Here is a 10,238-nt window from a genome sequence, read left to right on the forward strand (position 1 = left end):
AGGGGCCGAGCGGCCGCCAGAGGAAAGCAAGGGTGGATCTGAGCTTGGCGGGGTGTCTGGAGTTCTCTGCCGAGCCCGCGCGGCCGTCCCTTTGTTGGAGCCGGGCAGCGGGGCGCTCCTGCCTCCCCACATCTTCTCGGAGAGGCAGACTCGGGCGTCCAGATGACCTGGCGCTCCTCCCTCCCAAACGCTGGTTTTTAAATCCTTTCCAGTTATTCAGTCAACTTTTATGAAGCACCAGAAACTATTTCTGCTACAGCAATGAACTGGAATAATCAAATCTGAAGGCGGTTTGGCTCCTTACTCCGGAGAGATGATTTACGGATCATTTCGTCTCTCAGCCACAGGTGAGGAGACTGAAGTCCAAACCTCCGAGAATTAATATAAATATCCGAGTTTACAGCAGATTAACGGCAACAAGTGAGCTGTTCAGATGCATAAACTACTACTACACTTCTTTAAAAATGAGTAAATCCACACCCCACCTCCTGTTCTAATTACCTCTGCCAGCTGGTGAGAGCCTCCGCAACTGAGCCCTCTTGGCCTCAGCGAGGAGAGGTACAGACAAACAGATCACCCAGTAAACGTTATTCCCAGTTGGAAGAGCCCACGTGGCCTTTAGAGAATGGACAGGATTATGCTAGGCACCTAGCCAGAGGGACTCAAGAACTGAGATACAGGATATTCGGTGTTCTTTGCCTCCAGGGTCTAGACAGAGTGTAGGTATGCACTCCAGCGCTGCTCTTAATTAACCGAGTTGACTTGAACTAGGCGTTCAATGTCCCAGAGTCAGTTTCCTCCTTTATGAGCGTCTCTCAAAGGCACCCTGGAAGGTAGATGGGATTACCATATGTAACTCCAGTATCTGGGTCCAACAAAAGCTCCCTTTTTTCATCCCCTGTTCCCCCAAACCATTTACCTATTACTTCCCGCTGGAATTACATGTCATGTGGCTACATCAGGAGGGTAGCTAGCAAGTGTAATTCACCACTGTATCTCCACTGGTAAGCACGGGATCTAGCATAGAGCTGTAACATAGTAAATGTTTGCTAAATGAAAACAAACCAAAAGACCAACATTTTCCAAACTCAATTACTTCTCAACACGTTTATTATCGATGATTATAAAACTACTCTGTCTTATCACTTTCTTACTTTATCCATGAAAAAATACAAATTCAAAAAGAAATTCTTAGGAGAAATAGCAAAATATGGACTATTTGGCTTTTCCATGTAACTCACCTACATTTTTAAAATTGCAAATTTGTAAATGTTAGATTCCTATTTTGGATTGACTTCAGTATGGACCATATGGCAATATTGTCTATATTTGGGTGTATTTTTTTTAAATGCTGATCTGATTCTAAGCATGATTAAATTATTTCTTAATTTTTAAACAGTATAGTATTAATTAAAATTAAATTATATGCGTGATTTATACTGGTGAGGACTGGCCATTGACTTTCTTATCTGGCAGAGTGATTATTGCTATGCAGAATTGGGTTTGCAAGAAAAAAAAATGAGAGGGCTCGAACTCCTCAAATTCCAATTTAATAGTGAATCCTTAAAAAAAAAATATATATATATATATGTATGTATGTATGTATATACACACACATATTCACACACACACACAGAGTCTTCACCCTTTGAAAATAATTCTTAACAGGTGTGGTCTCCAACCTCTGGAAGACCCTAAAATAATTACAGATGCATCCTGAGATTTCCTAGAATTTTGTGCTGGAATGGCTCCCAAAACTACTCCTCATTTTCATCCCAAAAAAGCAGTGAGCAGCTGGGAGTTCTTGGTTCTGTGCTAAATAAATGTAGAGAGAATTAATTAGAATAAACAATGATCTATGTTCTTTTAATAATCATAACTGGAGCGCAGCTATGATACAGAGGCACACAAAGTCTTCCATTTCTTCACTCATTAATTCACATGCTCACTCGTTAGTTCTTGTTTACTAAACACACACTCTGCATGTGCCAAGTGCTACATTATGAGTATCCAAAGCTGATCAAAATGGAGCTTGCTGTAAGGTTTTTTTTTTTTTATGGGATGTTAAATCATTTTTCCCCTATCATTTCTACTGTAAGAAAATGTCGTTTCTTAAATTTGAGCTCAAAGTGGAACAATAATGAAAAAGAATCATAATCTAATTGTTGACAACAATCATTTTTAAGCTATGACTGGTTTGGTCATGAAAACAAAAGCCGCTCTGTTGCGAGTATGAAGGGAGTCAGAGCTTGCACAACTGTTGGAAGGGCTGGGGCGGGGAGAGAGTCCCGGAGCTCCACCGACGACCTCAGACTCCAGCCCCCCCAACCTGGTGGTTCTCAAGAGCTTTCCTAAAGCCACTAGAGTCCCGGAGGCTCCCAACCATTAGGGCTAGAGCGAGGTTTTGTGACACATAAAGTTTACACAATTTAGAGAGCTCTCTTTAAGATAAAATAAATGAATTTATGAATACAAAGTCACAAGCCACCTCCAGAGTCTTAGAAAGGGTCCATGCAAGAAAGGAGCCCTGAAGTTTAAACTTCATTAACTTCGCTGTGAGTCTGCCCACGCCAGCTCTCTCAGCAGCCACATGGATGCTGGATGTCCTCAACAAGTTTATCTAGAAGCAGCTTTGAAGCTCTATCTGCCCATGTGTCTTCCTGTAACTGACTGGGAAAAAATGGTGTCCTCTTCTGCCTTCTAAATCATGAACTAGTGCCTCTCATTGACAGTTTCCAACCTGGAACCACACAGGGAAGGAGATTCTAGGAAATGTAGTTCCTGCGTTCCAGGGGAATAAAGATGCTGCTGAGTTGAGAAGAGACTATGCTGCATACACCCCAAGGTAGACAATGCAACTAACTCACTGAGGAGTTTAAGGAGAGTTTAAACTATTCAAGGCACTAAAGCTTAAAGTATGGGAGCATTGACATACGTGCCTATCATCTGAAACCAGAAAACAGTGAAGTATTAATCTACACCTGATTGATTCTAAAACAACACAGAAAGGAAATGGTTGGTTTGGAATAAAAAATAGAAAAGTAAGAAAGCAAACGTTTTTCACAGTCATCAACAATGTTCATGGGAGAAGGTACCCTGAGTGTGTCTCTCATTCACTAATAATGCATTCAATGCATTTATGGATTATTCACATGAGGTGCTAAGGATAACATGCAAATCAAGACCAGAATAGCCCTGTCTTCAAGGAACTTATGGTCTAGACCAGCACTGTCCAATTGAAATATAATTTGAGCCTCAAATATGAACCACATATGTAATTTTAAAATTTCTGGCAACAACAGCACATAAAAAGACACAAGTGATATTAATTTTAATGCATTTTACTTAACCCAGTATGTCCAAAATATATATTATCATTTCAACATTTAATCGATATAAAAATTACTAATGATCTATTTCACAGTCTTTTTTTTTTTGGTACTGTCTTCAAACTCTGATGTGTATTTTAAATTCATAGCACGTCTCAGTTTGAACTTGCCACATACAAAGTGCTCGATGTGTTTTTTTATATTCTTATTCATTCATTGTAGGTTATTACAAGACATTAAATGTAATTCCCTGTGCTATGCAGTAGGACTTCACTGTTTCTTTATTTTATATATAGTAGTTTGTATCTGCTAATCCCAAATTCCTAAAAAAATAAAGTGCTCAGTGTGGCTAGTGGCAACCCTGTTGCCACTGGAAGAGTTATACACATCTCCTGGACAATCAGAAATTTAGCCTGAACAATTCTCAAGAAACCCATTGTGAAAAACAGCCTGGCCCTGCAATCTGGACTGCTCATCAGTCTGCAGTGACCCACCAGGATAATACTGCCTATCACACTCACCCAAGCTTCCTTCTGACATGTAATACCCGAAGATTTTACATGAACAATAATTCTGAATAGCTGTATGATGACAATAAGTTCTAGAGCACGCAAATTAATTTACAACATCCATTCCATGCCATCACTGCCTTTGCAGACATGCACTCTTCTTCTTTAACTTTAATATATATTGGCATATCAAAGCAAAGATGTATTCTGAGCTTTCTTCCTTTTCATTAAAAGAACTAGGAGCAGGGTGCGAGACTGACTGTGACTTAACCCTCTCCTGTGGGAAACTGGATTTAGGATTTAGAAAATGTTGCACTTCTAGATCTGAGATTATTGAGAGGGGAGAAGGACTTACTGAGAACTTCAAAAAGCAGGTTTTAAAAAATATGATTATTTCAGCATATCTTGATTTTATATAAAAGTTCCAGCTTTTAAAAGACTTTGTAGTGTTGGTTTTGCTTCTGTTGGGTTTTTTTCTGAACTATTTAGATAAATTCCTAATTTTCTCTAAAGACTAGCAGATTGGCATCCTTTTGGTTGAAGAACTTGGAGAGATTCTCTGATAGATAAATAAGAACTGGAAATAAATCTTAGATATTATCCATTTCAACCCCATTCATTTTACAAATGAGGCTCAGAGAGATTAACCAACTTTCTCAAACTCATTCATCTCTTTCATGGCAAAGCTAAAGCCCAAGCCCAAGTCTCCTTACACTCAATCCAGGGCTCTTCGAACTGTACAATCCTGGCTGAAAGAATCCCCGTGTTCTGGCATGGAGTCTCGTGGTGTTTCAACTCTCCACTCTGATTAAGTACATAATAATTGAATCTGGTAAAACGTAAGAAACATGCAGGGAAACGTGTAAACACTCTGAACTCACCTCCAGAAGAGAGTGAACCGAGCAAGGCCCTCTGGACGCTAAAAAATGTTCACATCTTCCCAATTAAGAGCCCTGGATAGGAAACCAAGCAGCTGTGTGCGATTTTATTTTAGAGTCTTTTGGAACTAACTCTCTGAAACCATTAGTAAAGTAGAGTCTCCTCTTCCTGAAGAAACTTCCTCAGTCTCTTTCTGCAGATCACTTCTCTTTTTTTCCTGTCTCATCTGCCTCTCTATTTATTTTCATCTTCTCCATTACTTCCCTTAATGTCCTCACTTGTTTAGGAATTAAATCTCATGGGATAGCTAGTCTAAATTCTTGTCTAGAAGATCTAATGTCTGTGTTTCCTGGTGGATATGATAATTCTGGGAAATAAATCCAGCAAAAGACAAAAGGAAAGCTTCCAATAGATCTCTTCCAATTCTTCTCCTCTCCTCTTTAATCTGAACTCATCAGGCTTTTGTTTTATCTCTATTAACATCCCCAACTACTTCTTGTAACGATCCATTAAGTACGCATTTTTGGGGGTAGACATCTGTTTAATTTGATTTTTGTACTCCTCCAACATGGGAACTTTAGGGTAGAAATTGAGAATGAGAAAATTGGGGAGGGTAAAGAAGAAACTAGCTCCTAACAAAATTGCAAGAGAGAAAGATTAGTCAAGTCCCATCAGAATTTTGATTTCCGTGTAAGGGCATAACGTGGGAGAAAAAAAGTATTTATGCAAAAAATTACAATAAAGTAGCAATATTTGCAAGTGTAGATCTGTGTGTATTTATTTTGATATTATGAACTAAGTATACACAAGGAGAGTAATATCTATTTCTTCCAAGTATTTAGGTCTCTAGAAATCTTGTGAGAAATCGATTTCTAGTCCTCTTTCTTTTCTTCTGCCTTTGCCCGAATCCTTTACATCCATCCCTATTGGTCCTGGCCTTTTAATAACATGTTGGATGTTGAAGAGCAGAGTTTGAGCAAAAATAAGTATTATAATAGGATTCCTGTAACCTTACTAGGTTGCATTGTACTGCAATTTGCAGAAACACATCCACCTAATACTCGTTTGGGTTAAGGCATGAAATATATTTTCAAAAATAGTTTTAGTAAAATAATCTTTGTTTAATTTGTACTCTTGTTAAGGCAATTTACAGTAATTTTCAACATCTTGACTCTCAAGCCAATTTTTTTCCTCCTCTTTGGCTCCTTAAGCCATTTCAAGTGAAAAGGGGTAATAAACAAGAGTGATTTCATTGGCAGAGATGGAACAATTTTAGAGTTTTTAAACATAGAAGTGGAACTTTTATAGTTTAAGCTATACCACGATAGGATTCCCCACAGTGAGAGTTTACATGGATGGAAAATGATGAAAACTAGGAGTTGTAAAGTATCAACAGGGGAAATTTAAGTTTGGGTGGGCTAATTTTTAAAAATAAGACTGTAATAAACAAGTGGAGTGGTTTTATTTGTTTTTTGAGAAGATTGCTTTGTTTTGATGGTGATTGGGGTGATGATTTTTTTGTGTATGTATGTATGTATTATTATACATATTTTTTACCATTGTAAAAAATAAACCCACCAAGCTAAAAAATCATGTCTTCGGGACAGCGGACAATATCAAGAAGTATGCTGTGGTAAAGACCTATGTTACACTGTTCGGCTGTAGCTACTCCAGTTCTCCTGTATCTCAGTTTCATGAGTTTCTATACAAATTCCAGGTCCACAATCTATAACTATAATGAAATGAAACATTGTCCTAAAGCTGAAGTGTGGAACCTGACATTTAAAAAGACCCAGAAGACATGTCAGGCCCTAAGAAAATAGAAGAATGTCATTTTTCTTTGAATTCACTAGTGTACAATAGTATAGCTGGCCAGCTATTTCATTATCTTTAACAAGAGTAAGCTGAAAGATCCCAAGTTTAGTTATTCCAAGAGGGATCTCAGTTTAATGACATCTAACTATGAGATGATGAGAAATTCAATCATGTGACAAACGACTTTGAGGTGTCCCTGATTGGAAGGGTTCTAAAGTCAACCTTGGTGGACGGGAGTTTGTGGATATAGCCTTGACTTACTGTGAAATGCTCTGGGGGACGTGTATTTTATTACCTGGACTTGCCAGGAGCAGGAGTCTGCTCTCTACTCCAGCACTCAACTCCTCTTTGTAGCTTAGGAAATACGATTTCCTATGGCTGTTCAACAGGTATAACTGGGCACGCTGTAGCCTTAGTTTCTGACCTCAATGAATTCTGGTCCCTCAAGATTAGCTGGCACTTTCCTGACCTCTATTCTGGCTGAAACTCTTAAGTAAGCCATACATACCTACAGAAATAGGCCAGGGTGTTGTTTGAAGTGGAAGTCTGTTAAGAAAATGCTGGACTGGGATTACGGATGCCTCTTCCTCCAGATGGAGACCAAACTCATATTGAGACTAAGTTCTGTAGTCAGAGAATCCGGCCTATCCCCATCTCAGACAAAAACTGGAAAGAAGAGAGAATGAATTGGGATATTTATTTCAAAGGATCCCGTATGGGTGGACTGGGTCCCTTTACTGAAGACAGCAGATCCTGTCTGGTGGCCCTTCTTTATGGTTATTCTGCCTGGGTTGGGTTCTGGCAACCATTTCTTCTCCTTGCCCTCTCAGTCTTAAGGTCTTTGGAAGCATCCTCATTTTTATCCCCTGGCGGTGGGGGAAGGAACGGGGCACTGCACCATTCCTAGTTCATTTCCTTTAATCGTATCATACCTTTTATATATATCTTTGTTAAATCCTCCTCAATTAATTACCTTTTATCATGCCATCTTTTTCTTGCCAGGACCCTGACGAATGCATTGTGTGGATTTATTTTTTTCACATCAGGGAATGTGAATTTATAACCCTTATAAGATATGCCATTTTTTTCTGGAATTACCAAAAGTCCTTGTGTGGTCCATATCAGAGTTATGGGTAGATTACAACTCCTAGCACTGAAATAAAATCATTGAGTTTTTTGACACTGAAAGTCCCACATCCTGGGAAATGACTCTGTCCCCAGCAAATAGGATGATTGACCAACCTAGTTATGACTCTCATGTAGAGTTGGGTGTGCACCCTCAGAAGTCCCTAGTGATTTGTGTCTAGCAGGCTATGATAAGAAAGAATTTGAAAATTACTACGTAATTATTTCTACGTATGAGATTGTACAAAAGGAGTCAAAGGAAATTAGTATAAATGCCACCCTGCTCAACAGTTGTTTCAAGAAAACTTTTTAGTGGGGCACAGATACAAAAAATTCATTTCAGCATGAATTGTTAAAAATTAAACTACTTCTTGGAGATGGAGATGTTGTCAGAATCCAAGATACAAGGTAAAAACTATTCTCCAAACCTGGACAGGCCATCAGAGGCATGGTTTAACGTGTTGGAACAGATGATAGAGCTAGGAAAAGGTATTTAGCTTATGATGGAAATGATTGCCAGACAGTGAGAGGGTTTTTAGGAGATGCAGTTTCCATCCCAAGAGAAAAGACAGTTCTGTCTTGGATACTACTAACATTGAGATGACAGAAGCTAAGGAAAAGAACATGATCTACAGGATGCCTGAGGAGGTCACCCTGAGGAGGCCACGAGTGCTCTCAAGTCAAATATTTTAGTGGCTGTGGTTGTAGGTATTTAAGAGCTGGTTCCAGGGGCTTAAATCCAGAGAATATGGTAGGTAAACCTCCTAAGTGTTGCCAGAAAGGTAAGGAAAGTTGACTGTATTCACAGTGAGGTTAGAGATTTTTTTTTTTTTTCTTTTTACCAAGGAACCTCCCCTAAGAGCCTGGGGAAGAGAGGAAATGACTCACTTAGCACAGGTGTGGGCAGGGGCAAAGATGAGCATCCTTCCCAGAGCAAAGCTGAACCTGACTGAACTCAACCCGTTCCCAAGCTTCTCCCATATAGGGAAGCTGTAGAAAAAGGAGAGAAGAAGAAGTTATTTCCTTCCATAACAGGGAGGTGGAGTTCAGGAAGATGGGTCCCATTTCATCCATGGGCCCAAACTGTGCGAGAGAGTAGATGGGGAGTTAACATGGCAGATAAAATACCTGAACACCAGCTACTTTTCAAAGTTGGAGGTAACTAGGGGCAGATATCCTTCTTGAATTCTCCCTGAGAGAACCAACTTCTGTAATGAGTGAAACTTGGTGCTTCCACCAAATTGTCATCGACTTTAACCTGCCGTCAATATGGGGGCAAGAGGCACCCACTTGAAAAAGGCTGGACCCCATAGTGAAACTAACATTGACCAGGATCTTTGCTGTTAAGAATGGAGGTCTGGGCCTCACTTCAGCAGTGCATATACTAAAATTGGAACAATACAGAGAAGATTAGCATGGCCCCTATGCAAGGATGACACACAAATTTGTGAAGTGTTCCATATTTTTATGCAATGTATGGCACAGGGAATATAACCAATAATATTATAATAACTTCGTATGGTACATAATCTGTAAAAATATTTAATCACTGTAGTGTACATCTGAAACTAATACAATGTTGTATGTCAGCTATACTTCAATTAAAAAAAAATGGATGTCTGAAGCCATATTTCCTGGATTTCTACTTTAGAAGCTGTGGGACATATTTGTAGGAGAGCCGTTTACAGTTTAGGGCATACAATCACCCTTCTTTTAGCATGCTTTTGAGGAAGATTGACATTCCATGGTTGACAATGCCACGAGCGCTTGTGATGAAAAAGCTAAAGTGTGCTTTGAATTTCCTAAGGGAACACCCATGAGGCTATTCTCATCTCAGTAGAGGCCTCGTTCAATTGGTACCTCTTTTGCTTGACTCACAGCCCCCTAACTCCACCCTTGAGTGACCTGCTTTCTGTGCCTATGAATCAAATAGCATTAGCTCTACAGAGTCTGCTCAGAAAATGAGTTACCAGTTGTTACCAGGTAATTTTTCTTTACTGGAGAACTTTTTGTGCTTTGTTTGGTGAATAGTTTTTAGGAAGTCATAAGTAAATTGGAATTTGGAAAGAGAAGGAGGCACAGTCTAAGGCTTCACCAGGTAATGGATGAAGGTCAAGGATGGATAAAGGACAAGGGCCGATATACCACCTTCTCACTCTTCCCCCAAACACGGATGGATGTGAGCAGGTGAGAGGTGAAGGAAGAAGGTGGTACTTCTAAGGATAAAGGATGGTGTCTCTAAGGCTGAAGAGTCTTGGCTAAAGATTTGACTTCAGTTGAACAACTCACATCACTTCCCAGCAATAGACCCTACATTTCTGCCTGAAGCCCTTATTAAATTAATTAAACACAGAGACCATTAGACTGAAGTGGCTTTAATGCCTTAGTAACCTATGTAAGCAAACCAAAACCGAAGCCTGTAACGCCTCAAGGTTGAGAAATTAAGACCTAGGCGTAACCAATCACAAACAGCCAATGAGGGTTTCCCAAATAATGCAACCCCTAAAGCTATGGCCAATCAATTTTCTTGCTTTGTTTCCATGTCTTCTCTGTAGAAGTCTTTCCACCCAGCCCCGTGGGT

General features: G+C 39.5%; 1 non-coding gene across 1 annotated transcript; it reads left to right on the forward strand.

Moving 5' to 3' along the window:
- Positions 1 to 9,021: 9,021 nt before the first annotated feature.
- LOC116150415 (U6 spliceosomal RNA) lies at positions 9,022 to 9,124 on the forward strand. The gene has a single exon (XR_004134175.2). It is a non-coding gene; the product is annotated as a U6 spliceosomal RNA (small nuclear RNA).
- Positions 9,125 to 10,238: the final 1,114 nt, after the last annotated feature.

This window comes from Camelus dromedarius, chromosome 25 (genome assembly GCF_036321535.1).
Source record: "Camelus dromedarius isolate mCamDro1 chromosome 25, mCamDro1.pat, whole genome shotgun sequence".
NCBI classification, from domain to species: domain Eukaryota; kingdom Metazoa; phylum Chordata; class Mammalia; order Artiodactyla; family Camelidae; genus Camelus; species Camelus dromedarius.